The sequence below is a fragment of the Bactrocera oleae genome, chromosome 5 (genome assembly GCF_042242935.1).
Source record: "Bactrocera oleae isolate idBacOlea1 chromosome 5, idBacOlea1, whole genome shotgun sequence".
Taxonomy (NCBI): Eukaryota; Metazoa; Arthropoda; class Insecta; order Diptera; family Tephritidae; genus Bactrocera; species Bactrocera oleae.
The window spans coordinates 22,136,310-22,159,069 of NC_091539.1; the positions used below are offsets into that span (position 1 = coordinate 22,136,310).

General features: G+C 35.1%; 1 long non-coding RNA gene across 1 annotated transcript; it reads left to right on the forward strand.

Annotated features, from left to right (window-relative positions):
* Positions 1-2,692: 2,692 nt before the first annotated feature.
* On the forward strand, positions 2,693-4,688 carry LOC138857550 (uncharacterized). Its single transcript, XR_011396668.1, has 2 exons — positions 2,693-2,905; positions 2,973-4,688. It is a non-coding gene; the product is annotated as an uncharacterized lncRNA (long non-coding RNA).
* The last annotated feature ends 18,072 nt before the right edge of the window (positions 4,689-22,760 follow it).

The window sequence follows — 22,760 nt, forward strand, 5'->3', positions numbered from 1 at the left end:
GTGAATTTGGTTGAAATCGGTTAGGTAGATCCCAGGATATGGGTTTTCACCTAAAAGTGGGCGGTGCCACGCCCACTGACTAGTTTTGAACGTGGTTCCTATAAAATCATCTTATACCATCTCAGAAAGAAAATTTAATGTCTCCGGCTTGTATAGTGCTTGATTTATCGCGCTTTTAGTAGTTTTTAACAGTTCCGTTATATGGGGAGTGGGCGCGGTTGTCACCCGATTTCACCCATTTTCACACCGTCGATAGAGATGCTAAATACATTTGTTCGCTGTGAATTTTGTTATTCTAGCTTCAGTGGTATAGGAGATATGCACATTAAACTTATTAAGAGGCGGGACCACGCACACTTAAAACAAATATTTAACTGCAGATGCCCCTCCCTAATGTGATCCTGTATACTAAATAAGAGTCTTGTATCTTGTTGTGGAGCTTAATTATGAAAATTTTTTTTTTTTTAATTAATGACGTTTTGTGGGCGTGGCAGTGGTCCGATTACGCCCATCTGCAATACCAACCTTCTTACGGTTCCAAGAAACATGTGTACCAAGTTTCATAAAGATATCTCAATTTTTAGTCAAGTTACAGCTTGCACAGACGGACGGACAGACAGGCACCCGGACTTCAACTCGTCGATTAGTTTTAGGTGATAAAAACAACCGTTAGATGAACAAAACTATTATACTCTGTTGCAACAAGTTGCGAGAGTATAATAATCTCGTTCTAAGCTGGTTCAACAATCGAACCGTTTACATAGCCAAAGGATTATCAGCTGTCAAATGTGTTGTATTCGTTTTCTTCTTGGTGAAGTTAAATATTAATAAAATCGGTGAAATTATAAATTTTTAAGATATGGATGAATACTTAATTGCGCAAATTGCGCCAAAAATAAGAAGTTGGCAGAAATACGAAAAAGACGACAACTCAGATTGAAAAAAAAATTATATAGGTATGCACATGCAAAATGCGCTATTGCCTTTTGTATTATATAATAATAAACCAAAACGTTTTTGGAAACACGTAAGCAATTACATTACTTTTTTTTTTAATTTCCAAAACAATTGTTACCCGCTTGATGTTGAACTGTAGGAAAGGTATGGTAATATTTGGGAGCTCGGCGTTGCTTGCAATAGTGACCAATGTTTCAAGGAAAGCTTCAGGATGAGTAGGGAATCATTCACAGTTTTGTGTAAAGAGTTAAAAAACATTGGCCTACCCAAATCTCGAAGGGTTGTGGAGAACGCATTTGGTCATCTGAAAGCAAGGATTAGAAGGATAGGGAACAACGAAACAAAATGAATTCATTAACAAAACAAAATATTGTACTTAAAATTTAAATATTAAATTTCTTACTTTATAATAAAGAAGTTGAACTTCTCCTGGACAAGAGAGAAGAGAAATTGCTGTTTTTAAAGATATATATGTATATCCCGCAAATGAAATTCGTGATTATATGCTTTGCTTAAAGGCTTCCCTAAATCGCTCCTGCCATCTTCTTTAATTGCTTCAATTTCTGTCGCTATTCTCCTATTTGCCGCCCGAAATTTCTCCAAAAACTCATTTTGGATGTTCACATTTACATTTGTTTTTTTCTTTTTCTTTGCTCGTCTGCAATCTTTGGAAGCGGTAATTCTTCCTGTGAATCGAATCCAATCAGAGAAGAACTATTAAACGATGCTTCAAATTCTTCTACAAGTTCGTGAACTGTAATAAATTAGTTTATAAAAATTGTGTATCTTTATTCGAATGTCATTGGCGGAATAAACATATCCTCTTGTAGCCAATTCCACCGACATATCTTTAAGCACATGGGAATTGCGTTTAACGCCACAAAGCTGCGGAGAAGTTCAACTTCTTCCCTGTTCCACTTTGACCTCTTTTTTCCAATAAAATAACAAATTTATGTATATTTTAAATTAATGTGTTATTAAAAATTTATTTACAAACCTCTTTCCCTAGTTGTCGGCCATTTTTGATTACTTTGTCATTTGACATTTCTCCTCTCTTCGCAAAAGTTATCGATAAAAGTAGGAAGAACACCGCAAATCTAGTTGTATAATCCGAGATTAAAAATTAATCTCTGATTGAAAAGAAGAGAATTGTGTATTGTAAATCTCGATTCTTAATTACAGATTATCGAGATAAACTCGTAAATGGAGATAATCGTGTTATATGTAAACATACTATAAGCATAGGCATAGATTCTATGCCGTATGTATAAATATGTATGTTCGCACTGCGAAGAGAGCGCGAAAGCGAAGTGAATAATGAGCAGGTATTTTCCTAATATTTGCAAGTAAATACTTGAATTATGTTTTTTGATGTTCTCTGTTTGTGAAAGGGAGGGTTTATAAACACAAAGGTAAGCACATATGTATGTAAAGGCATTCGATAATTATTTATATTTAATTCGATATATATTGTACCAAACTGTTTTCGGGGGTTCTGGTAAATTAAACCCACAATTATTACAGTTTGGTAACCGTTTCTTATGTTGTTAAAACGGATTGCCTGTTACCAGTTTTGTATTGAGTATATAAAACTACAATTTTTACATACATATGCGCATAAAACACGATAGGTAAATGAAATAATACGCTCACTTTGTAGCGTATGTACATATATTATATATGCCCGTGCGTTCTGTGCGAATTCCTTTGCTTCTTCTCCAGCTGCTTACAGGTATGTTGTATTGTTGGTTTTTGTTTAAAATTTCGCGCCCCCTTAGTTCATATTTATGTTTTGTGCTTAGGTTTGTGAATTTTCGTTTGTTTAACATGTTTGATAATTTGGTTGACACGCACTTCGTTTTTGGTACCTTTCGGTAAGGCTCGAGGGACCATGAATAAATTTAAACACTTGCACAAAACATCGTAAATAAAAATGTCCGAGTAATGGGTATAAATAAACTATTTTCATTTATATTTGTTGGGGAGTTTACAAACTTTAAATTATTTATTAATAGATTAAATTGATGTTTGGAAGACGCTTTAAATGTTCGGACCGAAAATAGGAGGCGGTGAGGACCATAAATTACGTTTGGGAAACAATCGTGTTGCGTGACCGCGATGGTTGACGTATAAAGTTGCAACATTCGTTCCAGCTGTTCAATCCGATACGTTTAAGCGAATGCCGTGCGGGTGGTGATCTCGTCCTTTTTGTTATGTTCGTGTATGGTGTCATCATGTGTAGTGTTCTCAAATGTTGAGTGTGGTGTGGTGCGTCGTATGCGGTGAGAACCTGTGAGTGTTCTCAGGTGCGGTGTGTTGCATTAGGTTGCGCCAGTTTTTCCAGGAGAGAGGGCTGAGGCTTAGCTCATTGGACATCCTGGCCCCCTAGGAGAATATTTTGTCTAGTATTACACATATTGACGGTAAATGTTGAAAGTATTTCGGCTTGCTGCCGGTAGGAGGGCGCAGAATGTTAAGTGTAAGGAGCGATTTTGGTTTTAGTCGATATGGATTTTGATGTACGATAGGTATTGATGCTTAATGTAAGCAACTTTATTTTGCGTGTTTATTTGATTTACTATTTTGACGACGTGTTATTATAGTAAAATTAGATGCGTTTTTGTGTTTATTATTTTTTTGGCGGTTATTTAAATATTATTTATTATGGCGTAGTAAGCATAACGACTCCATGCCTGGCTCAGATATAGCCAGAATGGGTGCTTCTTTGAAAACATACCCTGGTATTAGGGCTGCGAAATCGGACGGACCTTGCGGGAGTACAGTGTTTGGCCGCGAATTGAACGGCTTCATTTCGAGTTAGTATATGATAAATTCGTAATAGTTTGATTTGAAAGATACTTTTTTTGACGTTGGATTTGAAACTTTTACAACTTATTCCCATAAACCACCCATACAAGGAGCGCTTATATATTGTAGATGCGATAAATGCTACCTTTGCTTTTTGTAAGTCTAGGTGCGTCACTGTATCACATTGAGAGTATAGTAATCCCTTAACATTATCTTTGAATTATATACATGATTATGAGAAAGAGGGGTGTCGAGTTTTCGACTTTCTTCGGACGTATGCACTAATTTGGCAAGTAGTAGCGCGCCATATAGCTCAAGATTATTGAAGCAAGATTTTTGTTTATTATTGGCAAGAGCCATCCTGCGTGGTCGAAAACTTACATATTGGTGTCCTTAAAACTGATCCTGTCAGAAGGGACTTGTTTTTTCTGCCAATTCGTGGAGTGTTAGAACATTGTGAATTTAGTGGTAGTCGTACGACGTACCGATCATAGTCTGATCGAGTAGTTATGACTTTGTATAACTCTTTACAATACTGATTTTCTTGGATTTTAACTGATATAGGGAAGAGTTCTTTTAACTCCTTTTACTTTTACTGAATTGTGAAATAATGTTTTCTTTTAATTTTTCGTCAACTTGAGTTGTTGATGTGGAATCTGGTACTGCAACTAATACACTTATAATCCAACCGAATATAGTATTTAGGGCTAGAGGGTGGTTGAAATTTTCATCACCTTTGATTATTATTTGCGGTACAAGGTCACTGGCTACTATTTTATCTATTTGCGCGGGGGTTTTTGCAGTTGGGATCTGCTAGCTGGTAATGGGGCAGATTTTGTTAGAGTTTTTTTTACTACTCTTCCGCCTATTCCGGTAATTTTTAAATTTGCTTGTTTTGTTGGCAGTTGTAGCCTATTTTGTACCCTAGACGCTACGAATGATCGTTGCGATTTTTGGTCCATTAAGGCCCTAAGTTTGTAGAGTTCTCATCGGTGTTCGATAGAGTTTACTGCTGTGGGTAATAATACGCTATTTTGTATTTCGCTGTGTAGCGTTTGAGATTTTTGTGCCTTGGAGCAGCATAGTGTCTATGGAAATTTTTAAGATTTGGTTTTTTGGGAGTTGTTGTTAGAACTAAACCCGTGGATTTGTTTGTATAAGCGCTTCTTTGGGGTGAGATAGGAAATTTGCTGTAATTAAGCATTGAGTGGTGTATTTTATGACAATACAAGCAATTGAATTTGCTTTTACAAATTTTATAACTATGCGCATGTGACAAACAATTTGTACAAAGTCTTTTTGTTTTTACAAAATTGTTTCGGTCGATAATATTAAATTTTTTTATTTTCTTGAAAGATTGTAGTTTATGCCCTATTGTGCATAGTTCATATGGCGTATGGTTTTTTGTTCAGATGTGAACGATTGCATTTTGTCAAGGCTTCTGTTTAATTTTATTGTGCTGCTAGCTTGGGTCTATTGAAGCTTCAATTTAGGTCATAATTTTTTTTTTTTTTAATTAGTTTATTAGCTACCCTTTCAGCAATTTCGTACTGGGTAGTAAGAAAATCTTTCATTTGTTGCCACGTGGGGCATTTCTTTCGTGATGAGAGCGATTGCTCCTATAAAAAAATAAAAGTAACGACTTTTCTGGTAAAGCGGCGGTGCATATATTTACCAGTATAGGGTTCCAGCTGTCTGAGGGAATATTTGGAGTCGATAGAACCTCAAAAAATTTGAAACAGTGGATAGTAGTTTAACAAATTCTTCAGTTGCTTCTTTTTGAATTTTAGGCATGTTTATTAGCGTCGTTACTTGTTTATCGACCCATATTCTTTCGCTTTCATATCTCTATTTTAGAGCTTCCCAAGTTGAAATTGTCGTCATTAAGTGCGAACTGTTTGACTATTACGCCTGCTTGACCTTTTGTTTTTGTATCGTAGGTGATACAATTTTTGTGCTTGTGATAACTTCGGATGGTTGATGTATACGGCAGTAAACATATCCCGGACGGACGGCTATTCTTCATGACCTCCATAAAATGTTTCTGTGTTACATACGGGCACCTCGAGGTGGATGCCTGAACTTGCCTCTTGACTTTGTACTTGTGGCAGCTCTACTCTGCGATGTGGAGTGCAATTGCTTTTATTAGCCTTAATTGATCGGAGATCATAGCTTTTATAGCTTTATATTGGTCTAAGCAGTTTTCGTATATTGTGGAAACCGAGGTGGTAGATCTGATGACTCAGTTTCTACTATGGCGTCATGAGCCACTTGGAGACGAGTTCAAAAATTGTTAAGATTTTGCCTTTTTATTTCTAATAACGATTCATAGTTGTCTTGAATCGGTGAAGATGAAAATCGAACTGAATTTGGGGGCAAAAAAATGTTTACCTTTTATTTTCATTGTAGCAACCTGTCTTGATTAATTATATATCTAAATTCTTATTCACATTCATCATTTTTGTCGTATGTTAAATATTCGTCAAAACGAATTAATTTTCTCAGTGTTAACAGATTTATGTATATGAAGCGATAAGTGATAATTTTTATCAAATACTCTTTTGGGTGAAGAAAAGTTTGATATTACTTATTAAGAACCGCACTTTTAATTTAACAATACTTTTTATGTCCTTAGGTTGATGAATTTAGGTACACCCTAGTACACGGACTTGAATGTATATATTTATGTGCTCGTGCAATTGCGCGCTCGTTGAAGAGATCAATGGGCTTTTATTTTTTTTTTGTATGTAATCCTGCCAATGTGGACTTTGAAAAGATGTACAACTACAATTGTATATGTTTTAATATGTATGAACGCATATTGTTCAAATTAATAAGTTATGTTTAAATGCGCTTTTTGTATTTTTGTTTTTAATAAATTATAATTTTTTTTTTGTTAATTTTACTGCAACGTTTGTTATATTTTTTTTTTTTTTTTGTAATTTTACAACTTTATAATTTTGTAAATTTGCAAAGTATAATTGACCCAGTGTATGTAGGGTATATGAAAGTAAGTTTACATATGAAAACTAGTAAGGAAGGGCTAAGTTCGGATGTAACAGAACATTTTCTACTCTCGCAAAGTCAAATGGTATACTCCTTTTGGATTTCTTTGTGGATCTTGCCGCCTTGTTCTTTGTTGACCGATATTATCGGTAAAAAGTCAACTATAGTCATGGGGTTCACATATTCAGTACCTAGGGGCTTGAACAGTTTTGGTTCAATTTAGATAATTTTTGGTCACAAGGTGGCATATTTTAAACGTATTAATCACGCAAAGTTTTACGCCGATATAATCATTGTTGCTTGATTTGCATACTGGAAAGTGAAAAAATCAGATGGAATTTAAAATGATATTATATGGGAAATAGGCGTGGTTGTAATCCGATTTCGCCCATTTTCGCATTATAAATTAAAAACATGAGAAGAATATTATGGAATATAGAAGTGAATTTGGTTGAAATCGGTTAGGTAGATCCCAGGATATGGGTTTTCACCTAAAAGTGGGCGGTGCCACGCCCACTGACTAGTTTTGAACGTGGTTCCTATAAAATCATCTTATACCATCTCAGAAAGAAAATTTAATGTCTCCGGCTTGTATAGTGCTTGATTTATCGCGCTTTTAGTAGTTTTTAACAGTTCCGTTATATGGGGAGTGGGCGCGGTTGTCACCCGATTTCACCCATTTTCACACCGTCGATAGAGATGCTAAATACATTTGTTCGCTGTGAATTTTGTTATTCTAGCTTCAGTGGTATAGGAGATATGCACATTAAACTTATTAAGAGGCGGGACCACGCACACTTAAAACAAATATTTAACTGCAGATGCCCCTCCCTAATGTGATCCTGTATACTAAATAAGAGTCTTGTATCTTGTTGTGGAGCTTAATTATGAAAATTTTTTTTTTTTTTAATTAATGACGTTTTGTGGGCGTGGCAGTGGTCCGATTACGCCCATCTGCAATACCAACCTTCTTACGGTTCCAAGAAACATGTGTACCAAGTTTCATAAAGATATCTCAATTTTTAGTCAAGTTACAGCTTGCACAGACGGACGGACAGACAGGCACCCGGACTTCAACTCGTCGATTAGTTTTAGGTGATAAAAACAACCGTTAGATGAACAAAACTATTATACTCTGTTGCAACAAGTTGCGAGAGTATAATAATCTCGTTCTAAGCTGGTTCAACAATCGAACCGTTTACATAGCCAAAGGATTATCAGCTGTCAAATGTGTTGTATTCGTTTTCTTCTTGGTGAAGTTAAATATTAATAAAATCGGTGAAATTATAAATTTTTAAGATATGGATGAATACTTAATTGCGCAAATTGCGCCAAAAATAAGAAGTTGGCAGAAATACGAAAAAGACGACAACTCAGATTGAAAAAAAAATTATATAGGTATGCACATGCAAAATGCGCTATTGCCTTTTGTATTATATAATAATAAACCAAAACGTTTTTGGAAACACGTAAGCAATTACATTACTTTTTTTTTAAATTTCCAAAACAATTGTTACCCGCTTGATGTTGAACTGTAGGAAAGGTATGGTAATATTTGGGAGCTCGGCGTTGCTTGCAATAGTGACCAATGTTTCAAGGAAAGCTTCAGGATGAGTAGGGAATCATTCACAGTTTTGTGTAAAGAGTTAAAAAACATTGGCCTACCCAAATCTCGAAGGGTTGTGGAGAACGCATTTGGTCATCTGAAAGCAAGGATTAGAAGGATAGGGAACAACGAAACAAAATGAATTCATTAACAAAACAAAATATTGTACTTAAAATTTAAATATTAAATTTCTTACTTTATAATAAAGAAGTTGAACTTCTCCTGGACAAGAGAGAAGAGAAATTGCTGTTTTTAAAGATATATATGTATATCCCGCAAATGAAATTCGTGATTATATGCTTTGCTTAAAGGCTTCCCTAAATCGCTCCTGCCATCTTCTTTAATTGCTTCAATTTCTGTCGCTATTCTCCTATTTGCCGCCCGAAATTTCTCCAAAAACTCATTTTGGATGTTCACATTTACATTTGTTTTTTTCTTTTTCTTTGCTCGTCTGCAATCTTTGGAAGCGGTAATTCTTCCTGTGAATCGAATCCAATCAGAGAAGAACTATTAAACGATGCTTCAAATTCTTCTACAAGTTCGTGAACTGTAATAAATTAGTTTATAAAAATTGTGTATCTTTATTCGAATGTCATTGGCGGAATAAACATATCCTCTTGTAGCCAATTCCACCGACATATCTTTAAGCACATGGGAATTGCGTTTAACGCCACAAAGCTGCGGAGAAGTTCAACTTCTTCCCTGTTCCACTTTGACCTCTTTTTTCCAATAAAATAACAAATTTATGTATATTTTAAATTAATGTGTTATTAAAAATTTATTTACAAACCTCTTTCCCTAGTTGTCGGCCATTTTTGATTACTTTGTCATTTGACATTTCTCCTCTCTTCGCAAAAGTTATCGATAAAAGTAGGAAGAACACCGCAAATCTAGTTGTATAATCCGAGATTAAAAATTAATCTCTGATTGAAAAGAAGAGAATTGTGTATTGTAAATCTCGATTCTTAATTACAGATTATCGAGATAAACTCGTAAATGGAGATAATCGTGTTATATGTAAACATACTATAAGCATAGGCATAGATTCTATGCCGTATGTATAAATATGTATGTTCGCACTGCGAAGAGAGCGCGAAAGCGAAGTGAATAATGAGCAGGTATTTTCCTAATATTTGCAAGTAAATACTTGAATTATGTTTTTTGATGTTCTCTGTTTGTGAAAGGGAGGGTTTATAAACACAAAGGTAAGCACATATGTATGTAAAGGCATTCGATAATTATTTATATTTAATTCGATATATATTGTACCAAACTGTTTTCGGGGGTTCTGGTAAATTAAACCCACAATTATTACAGTTTGGTAACCGTTTCTTATGTTGTTAAAACGGATTGCCTGTTACCAGTTTTGTATTGAGTATATAAAACTACAATTTTTACATACATATGCGCATAAAACACGATAGGTAAATGAAATAATACGCTCACTTTGTAGCGTATGTACATATATTATATATGCCCGTGCGTTCTGTGCGAATTCCTTTGCTTCTTCTCCAGCTGCTTACAGGTATGTTGTATTGTTGGTTTTTGTTTAAAATTTCGCGCCCCCTTAGTTCATATTTATGTTTTGTGCTTAGGTTTGTGAATTTTCGTTTGTTTAACATGTTTGATAATTTGGTTGACACGCACTTCGTTTTTGGTACCTTTCGGTAAGGCTCGAGGGACCATGAATAAATTTAAACACTTGCACAAAACATCGTAAATAAAAATGTCCGAGTAATGGGTATAAATAAACTATTTTCATTTATATTTGTTGGGGAGTTTACAAACTTTAAATTATTTATTAATAGATTAAATTGATGTTTGGAAGACGCTTTAAATGTTCGGACCGAAAATAGGAGGCGGTGAGGACCATAAATTACGTTTGGGAAACAATCGTGTTGCGTGACCGCGATGGTTGACGTATAAAGTTGCAACATTCGTTCCAGCTGTTCAATCCGATACGTTTAAGCGAATGCCGTGCGGGTGGTGATCTCGTCCTTTTTGTTATGTTCGTGTATGGTGTCATCATGTGTAGTGTTCTCAAATGTTGAGTGTGGTGTGGTGCGTCGTATGCGGTGAGAACCTGTGAGTGTTCTCAGGTGCGGTGTGTTGCATTAGGTTGCGCCAGTTTTTCCAGGAGAGAGGGCTGAGGCTTAGCTCATTGGACATCCTGGCCCCCTAGGAGAATATTTTGTCTAGTATTACACATATTGACGGTAAATGTTGAAAGTATTTCGGCTTGCTGCCGGTAGGAGGGCGCAGAATGTTAAGTGTAAGGAGCGATTTTGGTTTTAGTCGATATGGATTTTGATGTACGATAGGTATTGATGCTTAATGTAAGCAACTTTATTTTGCGTGTTTATTTGATTTACTATTTTGACGACGTGTTATTATAGTAAAATTAGATGCGTTTTTGTGTTTATTATTTTTTTGGCGGTTATTTAAATATTATTTATTATGGCGTAGTAAGCATAACGACTCCATGCCTGGCTCAGATATAGCCAGAATGGGTGCTTCTTTGAAAACATACCCTGGTATTAGGGCTGCGAAATCGGACGGACCTTGCGGGAGTACAGTGTTTGGCCGCGAATTGAACGGCTTCATTTCGAGTTAGTATATGATAAATTCGTAATAGTTTGATTTGAAAGATACTTTTTTGACGTTGGATTTGAAACTTTTACAACTTATTCCCATAAACCACCCATACAAGGAGCGCTTATATATTGTAGATGCGATAAATGCTACCTTTGCTTTTTGTAAGTCTAGGTGCGTCACTGTATCACATTGAGAGTATAGTAATCCCTTAACATTATCTTTGAATTATATACATGATTATGAGAAAGAGGGGTGTCGAGTTTTCGACTTTCTTCGGACGTATGCACTAATTTGGCAAGTAGTAGCGCGCCATATAGCTCAAGATTATTGAAGCAAGATTTTTGTTTATTATTGGCAAGAGCCATCCTGCGTGGTCGAAAACTTACATATTGGTGTCCTTAAAACTGATCCTGTCAGAAGGGACTTGTTTTTTCTGCCAATTCGTGGAGTGTTAGAACATTGTGAATTTAGTGGTAGTCGTACGACGTACCGATCATAGTCTGATCGAGTAGTTATGACTTTGTATAACTCTTTACAATACTGATTTTCTTGGATTTTAACTGATATAGGGAAGAGTTCTTTTAACTCCTTTTACTTTTACTGAATTGTGAAATAATGTTTTCTTTTAATTTTTCGTCAACTTGAGTTGTTGATGTGGAATCTGGTACTGCAACTAATACACTTATAATCCAACCGAATATAGTATTTAGGGCTAGAGGGTGGTTGAAATTTTCATCACCTTTGATTATTATTTGCGGTACAAGGTCACTGGCTACTATTTTATCTATTTGCGCGGGGGTTTTTGCAGTTGGGATCTGCTAGCTGGTAATGGGGCAGATTTTGTTAGAGTTTTTTTTACTACTCTTCCGCCTATTCCGGTAATTTTTAAATTTGCTTGTTTTGTTGGCAGTTGTAGCCTATTTTGTACCCTAGACGCTACGAATGATCGTTGCGATTTTTGGTCCATTAAGGCCCTAAGTTTGTAGAGTTCTCATCGGTGTTCGATAGAGTTTACTGCTGTGGGTAATAATACGCTATTTTGTATTTCGCTGTGTAGCGTTTGAGATTTTTGTGCCTTGGAGCAGCATAGTGTCTATGGAAATTTTTAAGATTTGGTTTTTTGGGAGTTGTTGTTAGAACTAAACCCGTGGATTTGTTTGTATAAGCGCTTCTTTGGGGTGAGATAGGAAATTTGCTGTAATTAAGCATTGAGTGGTGTATTTTATGACAATACAAGCAATTGAATTTGCTTTTACAAATTTTATAACTATGCGCATGTGACAAACAATTTGTACAAAGTCTTTTTGTTTTTACAAAATTGTTTCGGTCGATAATATTAAATTTTTTTATTTTCTTGAAAGATTGTAGTTTATGCCCTATTGTGCATAGTTCATATGGCGTATGGTTTTTTGTTCAGATGTGAACGATTGCATTTTGTCAAGGCTTCTGTTTAATTTTATTGTGCTGCTAGCTTGGGTCTATTGAAGCTTCAATTTAGGTCATAATTTTTTTTTTTTTTAATTAGTTTATTAGCTACCCTTTCAGCAATTTCGTACTGGGTAGTAAGAAAATCTTTCATTTGTTGCCACGTGGGGCATTTCTTTCGTGATGAGAGCGATTGCTCCTATAAAAAAATAAAAGTAACGACTTTTCTGGTAAAGCGGCGGTGCATATATTTACCAGTATAGGGTTCCAGCTGTCTGAGGGAATATTTGGAGTCGATAGAACCTCAAAAAATTTGAAACAGTGGATAGTAGTTTAACAAATTCTTCAGTTGCTTCTTTTTGAATTTTAGGCATGTTTATTAGCGTCGTTACTTGTTTATCGACCAATATTCTTTCGCTTTGATATCTCTATTTTAGAGCTTCCCAAGTTGAAATTGTCGTCATTAAGTGCGAACTGTTTGACTATTACGCCTGCTTGACCTTTTGTTTTTGTATCGTAGGTGATACAATTTTTGTGCTTGTGATAACTTCGGATGGTTGATGTATACGGCAGTAAACATATAACGGACGGACGGCTATTCTTCATGACCTCCATAAAATGTTTCTGTGTTACATACGGGCACCTCGAGGTGGATGCCTGAACTTGCCTCTTGACTTTGTACTTGTGGCAGCTCTACTCTGCGATGTGGAGTGCAATTGCTTTTATTAGCCTTAATTGATCGGAGATCATAGCTTTTATAGCTTTATATTGGTCTAAGCAGTTTTCGTATATTGCGGAAACCGAGGTGGTAGATCTGATGACTCAGTTTCTACTATGGCGTCATGAGCCACTTGGAGACGAGTTCAAAAATTGTTAAGATTTTGCCTTTTTATTTCTAATAACGATTCATAGTTGTCTTGAATCGGTGAAGATGAAAATCGAACTGAATTTGGGGGCAAAAAAATGTTTACCTTTTATTTTCATTGTAGCAACCTGTCTTGATTAATTATATATCTAAATTCTTATTCACATTCATCATTTTTGTCGTATGTTAAATATTCGTCAAAACGAATTAATTTTCTCAGTGTTAACAGATTTATGTATATGAAGCGATAAGTGATAATTTTTATCAAATACTCTTTTGGGTGAAGAAAAGTTTGATATTACTTATTAAGAACCGCACTTTTAATTTAACAATACTTTTTATGTCCTTAGGTTGATGAATTTAGGTACACCCTAGTACACGGACTTGAATGTATATATTTATGTGCTCGTGCAATTGCGCGCTCGTTGAAGAGATCAATGGGCTTTTATTTTTTTTTTGTATGTAATCCTACCAATGTGGACTTTGAAAAGATGTACAACTACAATTGTATATGTTTTAATATGTATGAACGCATATTGTTCAAATTAATAAGTTATGTTTAAATGCGCTTTTTGTATTTTTGTTTTTAATAAATTATAATTTTTTTTTTGTTAATTTTACTGCAACGTTTGTTATATTTTTTTTTTTTTTTTTGTAATTTTACAACTTTATAATTTTGTAAATTTGCAAAGTATAATTGACCCAGTGTATGTAGGGTATATGAAAGTAAGTTTACATATGAAAACTAGTAAGGAAGGGCTAAGTTCGGATGTAACAGAACATTTTCTACTCTCGCAAAGTCAAATGGTATACTCCTTTTGGATTTCTTTGTGGATCTTGCCGCCTTGTTCTTTGTTGACCGATATTATCGGTAAAAAGTCAACTATAGTCATTGGGGTTCACATATTCAGTACCTAGGGGCTTGAACAGTTTTGGTTCAATTTAGATAATTTTTGGTCACAAGGTGGCATATTTTAAACGTATTAATCACGCAAAGTTTTACGCCGATATAATCATTGTTGCTTGATTTGCATACTGGAAAGTGAAAAAATCAGATGGAATTTAAAATGATATTATATGGGAACTAGGCGTGGTTGTAATCCGATTTCGCCCATTTTCGCATTATAAATTAAAAACATGAGAAGAATATTATGGAATATAGAAGTGAATTTGGTTGAAATCGGTTAGGTAGATCCCAGGATATGGGTTTTCACCTAAAAGTGGGCGGTGCCACGCCCACTGACTAGTTTTGAACGTGGTTCCTATAAAATCATCTTATACCATCTCAGAAAGAAAATTTAATGTCTCCGGCTTGTATAGTGCTTGATTTATCGCGCTTTTAGTAGTTTTTAACAGTTCCGTTATATGGGGAGTGGGCGCGGTTGTCACCCGATTTCACCCATTTTCACACCGTCGATAGAGATGCTAAATACATTTGTTCGCTGTGAATTTTGTTATTCTAGCTTCAGTGGTATAGGAGATATGCACATTAAACTTATTAAGAGGCGGGACCACGCACACTTAAAACAAATATTTAACTGCAGATGCCCCTCCCTAATGTGATCCTGTATACTAAATAAGAGTCTTGTATCTTGTTGTGGAGCTTAATTATGAAATTTTTTTTTTTTTTTAATTAATGACGTTTTGTGGGCGTGGCAGTGGTCCGATTACGCCCATCTGCAATACCAACCTTCTTACGGTTCCAAGAAACATGTGTACCAAGTTTCATAAAGATATCTCAATTTGTAGTCAAGTTACAGCTTGCACAGACGGACGGACAGACAGGCACCCGGACTTCAACTCGTCGATTAGTTTTAGGTGATAAAAACAACCGTTAGATGAACAAAACTATTATACTCTGTTGCAACAAGTTGCGAGAGTATAATAATCTCGTTCTAAGCTGGTTCAACAATCGAACCGTTTACATAGCCAAAGGATTATCAGCTGTCAAATGTGTTGTATTCGTTTTCTTCTTGGTGAAGTTAAATATTAATAAAATCGGTGAAATTATACATTTTTAAGATATGGATGAATACTTAATTGCGCAAATTGCTGCCAGAAATAAGAAAATGGCAGAAATACGAAAAAGACGACAACTCAGATTGAAAAAAAAATTATATAGGTATGCACATGCAAAATGCGCTATTGCCTTTTGTATTATATAATAATAAACCAAAACGTTTTTGGAAACACGTAAGCAATTACATTACTTTTTTTTTTAATTTCCAAAACAATTGTTACCCGCTTGATGTTGAACTGTAGGAAAGGTATGGTAATATTTGGGAGCTCGGCGTTGCTTGCAATAGTGACCAATGTTTCAAGGAAAGCTTCAGGATGAGTAGGGAATCATTCACAGTTTTGTGTAAAGAGTTAAAAAACATTGGCCTACCCAAAACTCGAAGGGTTGTGGAGAACGCATTTGGTCATCTGAAAGCAAGGATTAGAAGGATAGGGAACAACGAAACAAAATGAATTCATTAACAAAACAAAATATTGTACTTAAAATTTAAATATTAAATTTCTTACTTTATAATAAAGAAGTTGAACTTCTCCTGGACAAGAGAGAAGAGAAATTGCTGCAGCTTCGTTGGCGTTAATCGCAAATCATATGTTTTTAAAGATATATATGTATATCCCGCAAATGAAATTCGTGATTTATGCTTTGCTTAAAGGTTTTCCTAAATCGCTCCTGCCATCTTCTTTAATTGCTTCAATTTCTGTCGCTATTCTCCTATTTGCCGCCCAAAATTCCTCCAAAAACTCATTTTGAATGTTCACATTTGTTTTTTTTCTTTTGCTTTGCTCGTCTGCAATCTTTGGAAGCGGTAATTCTTCCTGTGAATCGAATCCAATCAGAGAAGAACTATTAAACGATGCTTCAAATTCTTCTACAAGTTCGTGAACTGTAATAAATTAGTTTATAAAAATTGTGTATCTTTATTCGAATGTCATTGGCGGAATAAACATATCCTCTTGTAGCCAATTCCACCGACATATCTTTAAGCACATGGGAATTGCGTTTAACGCCACAAAGCTGCGGAGAAGTTCAACTTCTTCCCTGTTCCACTTTGACCTCTTTTTTCCAATAAAATAACAAATTTATGTATATTTTAAATTAATGTGTTATTAAAAATTTATTTACAAACCTCTTTCCCTAGTTGTCGGCCATTTTTGATTACTTTGTCATTTGACATTTCTCCTCTCTTCGCAAAAGTTCTCGATAAAAGTAGGAAGAACACCGCAAATCTAGTTGTATAATCGGAGATTAAAAATTAATCTCTGATTGAAAAGAAGAGAATTGTGTATGGTAAATCTGGTTTCTTAATTACAGATTATCGAGATAAACTCGTAAATGGAGATAATCGTGTTATATGTAAACATACTATAAGCATAGGCATAGATTCTATGCCGTATGTATAAATATGTATGTTCGCACTGCGAAGAGAGCGCGAAAGCGAAGTGAATAATGAGCAGGTATTTTCCTAATATTTGCAAGTAAATACTTGAATTATGTTTTTTGATGTTCTCTGTTTGTGAAAGGGAGGGTTTATAAACACAAAGGTAAGCACATATGTATGTAAAGGCATTCGATAATTATTTATATTTAATTGGATATATATTGTACCAAACTGTTTTCGGGGGTTCTGGTAAATTAAACCCACAATTATTACAGTTTGGTAACCGTTTCTTATGTTGTTAAAACGGATTGCCTGTTACCAGTTTTGTATTGAGTATATAAAACTACAAACTGTGCGAATTCCTTTGCTTCTTCTCCAGCTGCTTACAGGTAAGTTGTATTGTTGGTTTTTGTTTAAAATTTCGCGTCCCCTTAGTTCATATTTATGTTTTGTGCTTAGGTTTGTGAATTTTCGTTTGTTTAACATGTTTGATAATTTGGTTGACACGCACTTCGTTTTTGGTACCTTTCGGTAAGGCTCGAGGGACCATGAATAAATTTAAACACTTGCACAAAACATCGTAAATAAAAATGTCCGAGTAATGGGTATAAATAAACTATTTTTATTTATATTTGTTGGGGAGTTTACAAACTTTAAATTATTTATTAATAGATTAAATTGATGTTTGGAAGACGCTTTAAATTTTCGGACCGAAAATAGGAGGCGGTGAGGGTCCATAAATTACGTTTGCGAAACAATCGTGTTGAGTGACCGCGATGGTTGACGTATAAAGTTGCAGCATTCGTTCCAGCTGTTCAATCCGATACGTTTAAGCGAATGCCGTGCGGGTGGTGATCTCGTCCTTTTTTTATGTTCGTGTATGGTGTCATCATGTGTAGTGTTCTCAAATGTTGAGTGTGGTGTGGTGCGTCTTATGCGGTGAGAACCTGTGAGTGTTCTCAGGTGCGGTGTGTTGCATTAGGTTGCGCCAGTTTTTCCAGGAGATAGGGCTGAGGCTTAGCTCATTGAACATCCTGGCCCCCTAGGAGAATATTTTGTCTAGTATTACACATATTGACATTAAATGTTGAAAGTATTTCGGCTTGCTGCTGGTAGGAGGGCGCAGAATGTTAAGTGTAAGGAGCGATTTTGCTTTTAGTCGATATGGATTTTGATGTACGATAGGTATTGATGCTTAATGTAAGCAACTTTATTTTGCGTGTTTATTTGATTTACTATTTTGACGACGTGTTATTATAGTAAAAGTATATGCGTTTTTGTGTTTATTATTTTTTTGGCGGTTATTTAAATATTATTTATTATTGCGTAGTAAGCATAACGACTCCATGCCTGGCTCAGATATAGCCAGAATGGGTGCTTCTTTGAAAACATACCCTGGTATTAGGGCTGCGAAATCGGACGGACCTTGCGGGAGTACAGTGTTTGGCCGCGAATTGAACGGCTTCATTTCGAGTTAGTATATGATAAATTCGTAATAGTTTGATTTGAAAGATACTTTTTTTGACGTTGGATTTGAAACTTTTACAACTTATTCCCATAAACCACCCATACAAGGAGCGCTTATATATTGTAGATGCGATAAATGCTACCTTTGCTTTTTGTAAGTCTAGGTGCGTCACTGTATCACATTGAGAGTATAGTAATCCCTTAACATTATCTTTGAATTATATACATAATTATGAGAAAGAGGGGTGTCGAGTTTTCGACTTTCTTCGGACAATTTTGTTATATGTTATGTTAAGTGCGTATGCACTAATTTGGCAAGTAGTAGCGCGCCATATAGCTCAAGATTATTGATCAAGATTTTTGTATTATTATTGGCAAGACCCATCCTGCGTGGTCGAAAACTTACATATTGGTGTCCTTAAAACTGATCCTGTCAGAAGGGACTCTGACCTTGTTTTTTCTGCCATTCGTGGAGTGTTAGAACATTGTGAATTTAGTGGTAGTCGTACGATGCCTTTGTCTGATCGAGTGGTTATGGCTTTGTATAAATCTTTACAATACTGATCTTCTTGGATTTTAACTGATATAGGGAAGAGTTCATTTAACTCATTTTACTTTTACTGAATTGTGAAATAATGTTTTCTTTTAATTTTTCGTCAACTTGAGTTGTTGATGTGGAAACTGGTACTGCAACTAATACACTTAGACTCCAACCGAATATAGTATTTAGGGCTAGAGGGTGGTTGAAATTTTCATCACCTTTGATTATTATTTGCGGTACAAGGTCACTGGATACTATTTTATCTATTTTCGCGGGGGTTTTGCAGTTGGGATCTGCTAGCTGGTAATGGGGCAGATTTTGTTAGAGTTTTTTTTACTACTCTTCCGCCTATTCCGGTAATTTTTAAATTTGCTTGTTTTGTTGGCAGTTGTAGCCTATTTTGTACCCTAGACGCTACGAATGATCGTTGCGATTTTTGGTCTATTAAGGCCCTAAGTTTGTAGAGTTCTCATCGGTGTTCGATAGAGTTTACTGCTGTCGGTAATAATACGCTATTTTGTATTTCGCTGTGTAGCGTTTGAGATTTTTGTGCCTTGGAGCAGCATAGTGTATTTGAAAATTTTTAAGATTTTGTTTTTTGGGAGTTGTTGTTAGAACTAAACCCGTGGATTTGTTTGTATAAGCGCTTCTTTGGGGTGAGATAGGAAATTTGCTGTAATTAAGCATTGAGTGGTGTATTTTATGACAATACCAGCAATTGAATTTGCTTTTACAAATTTTATAACTATGCGCATGTGACAAACAATTTGTACAAAGTCTTTTTGTTTTTACAAAATTGTTTCGGTCGATAATATTAAATTTTTTTATTTTCTTGAAAGATTGTAGTTTATGCCCTATTGTGCATAGTTCATATGGCGTATGGTTTTTTGTTCAGATGTGAACGATTGCATTTTGTCAAGGCTTCTGTTTAATTTTATTGTGCTGCTAGCTTGGGTCTATTGAAGCTTCAATTTAGGTCATAATTTTTTTTTTTTTTAATTAGTTTATTAGCTACCCTTTCAGCAATTTCGTACTGGGTAGTAAGAAAATCTTTCATTTGTTGCCACGTGGGGCATTTCTTTCGTGATGAGAGCGATTGCTCCTATAAAAAAATAAAAGTAACGACTTTTCTGGTAAAGCGGCGGTGCATATATTTACCAGTATAGGGTTCCAGCTGTCTGAGGGAATATTTGGAGTCGATAGAACCTCAAAAAATTTGAAACAGTGGATAGTAGTTTAACAAATTCTTCAGTTGCTTCTTTTTGAATTTTAGGCATGTTTATTAGCGTCGTTACTTGTTTATCGACCAATATTCTTTCGCTTTGATATCTCTATTTTAGAGCTTCCCAAGTTGAAATTGTCGTCATTAAGTGCGAACTGTTTGACTATTACGCCTGCTTGACCTTTTGTTTTTGTATCGTAGGTGATACAATTTTTGTGCTTGTGATAACTTCGGATGGTTGATGTATACGGCAGTAAACATATAACGGACGGACGGCTATTCTTCATGACCTCCATAAAATGTTTCTGTGTTACATACGGGCACCTCGAGGTGGATGCCTGAACTTGCCTCTTGACTTTGAACTTGTGGCAGCTCTACTCTGCGATGTGGAGTGCAATTGCTTTTATTAGCCTTAACTGATCGGAGATCATAGCTTTTATAGCTTTATATTGGTCTAAGCAGTTTTCGTATATTGCGGAAACCGAGGTGGTAGATCTGATGACTCAGTTTCTACTATGGCGTCATGAGCCACTTGGAGACGAGTTCAAAAATTGTTAAGATTTTGCCTTTTTATTTCTAATAACGATTCATAGTTGTCTTGAATCGGTGAAGATGAAAATCGAACTGAATTTGGGGGCAAAAATATGTTTACCTTTTATTTTCATTGTAGCAACCTGTCTTGATTAATTATATATCTAAATTCTTATTCACATTCATCATTTTTGTCGTATGTTAAATATTCGTCAAAACGAGTTAATTTTCTCAGTGTTAACAGATTTATGTATATGAAGCGATAAGTGATAATTTTTATCAAATACTCTTTTGGGTGAAGAAAAGTTTGATATTACTTATTAAGAACCGCACTTTTAATTTAACAATACTTTTTATGTCCTTAGGTTGATGAATTTAGGTACACCCTAGTACACGGACTTGAATGTATATATTTATGTGCTCGTGCAATTGCGCGCTCGTTGAAGAGATCAATGGGCTTTTATTTTTTTTTTGTATGTAATCCTGCCAATGTGGACTTTGAAAAGATGTACAACTACAATTGTATATGTTTTAATATGTATGAACGCATATTGTTCAAATTAATAAGTTATGTTTAAATGCGCTTTTTGTATTTTTGTTTTTAATAAATTATAATTTTTTTTTTGTTAATTTTACTGCAACGTTTGTTATATTTTTTTTTTTTTTTGTAATTTTACAACTTTATAATTTTGTAAATTTGCAAAGTATAATTGACCCAGTGTATGTAGGGTATATGAAAGTAAGTTTACATATGAAAACTAGTAAGGAAGGGCTAAGTTCGGATGTAACAGAACATTTTCTACTCTCGCAAAGTCAAATGGTATACTCCTTTTGGATTTCTTTGTGGATCTTGCCGCCTTGTTCTTTGTTGACCGATATTATCGGTAAAAAGTCAACTATAGTCATGGGGTTCACATATTCAGTACCTAGGGGCTTGAACAGTTTTGGTTTAATTTAGATAATTTTTGGTCACAAGGTGGCATATTTTAAACGTATTAATCACGCAAAGTTTTACGCCGATATAATCATTGTTGCTTGATTTGCATACTGGAAAGTGAAAAAATCAGATGGAATTTAAAATGATATTATATGGGAAATAGGCGTGGTTGTAATCCGATTTCGCCCATTTTCGCATTATAAATTAAAAACATGAGAAGAATATTATGGAATATAGAAGTGAATTTGGTTGAAATCGGTTAGGTAGATCCCAGGATATGGGTTTTCACCTAAAAGTGGGCGGTGCCACGCCCACTGACTAGTTTTGAACGTGGTTCCTATAAAATCATCTTATACCATCTCAGAAAGAAAATTTAATGTCTCCGGCTTGTATAGTGCTTGATTTATCGCGCTTTTAGTAGTTTTTAACAGTTCCGTTATATGGGGAGTGGGCGCGGTTGTCACCCGATTTCACCCATTTTCACACCGTCGATAGAGATGCTAAATACATTTGTTCGCTGTGAATTTTGTTATTCTAGCTTCAGTGGTATAGGAGATATGCACATTAAACTTATTAAGAGGCGGGACCACGCACACTTAAAACAAATATTTAACTGCAGATGCCCCTCCCTAATGTGATCCTGTATACTAAATAAGAGTCTTGTATCTTGTTGTGGAGCTTAATTATGAAAATTTTTTTAATTAATGACGTTTTGTGGGCGTGGCAGTGGTCCGATTACGCCCATCTGCAATACCAACCTTCTTACGGTTCCAAGAAACATGTGTACCAAGTTTCATAAAGATATCTCAATTTTTAGTCAAGTTACAGCTTGCACAGACGGACGGACAGACAGGCACCCGGACTTCAACTCGTCGATTAGTTTTAGGTGATAAAAACAACCGTTAGATGAACAAAACTATTATACTCTGTTGCAACAAGTTGCGAGAGTATAATAATCTCGTTCTAAGCTGGTTCAACAATCGAACCGTTTACATAGCCAAAGGATTATCAGCTGTCAAATGTGTTGTATTCGTTTTCTTCTTGGTGAAGTTAAATATTAATAAAATCGGTGAAATTATACATTTTTAAGATATGGATGAATACTTAATTGCGCAAATTGCTGCCAGAAATAAGAAAATGGCAGAAATACGAAAAAGACGACAACTCAGATTGAAAAAAAAATTATATAGGTATGCACATGCAAAATGCGCTATTGCCTTTTGTATTATATAATAATAAACCAAAACGTTTTTGGAAACACGTAAGCAATTACATTACTTTTTTTTTTAATTTCCAAAACAATTGTTACCCGCTTGATGTTGAACTGTAGGAAAGGTATGGTAATATTTGGGAGCTCGGCGTTGCTTGCAATAGTGACCAATGTTTCAAGGAAAGCTTCAGG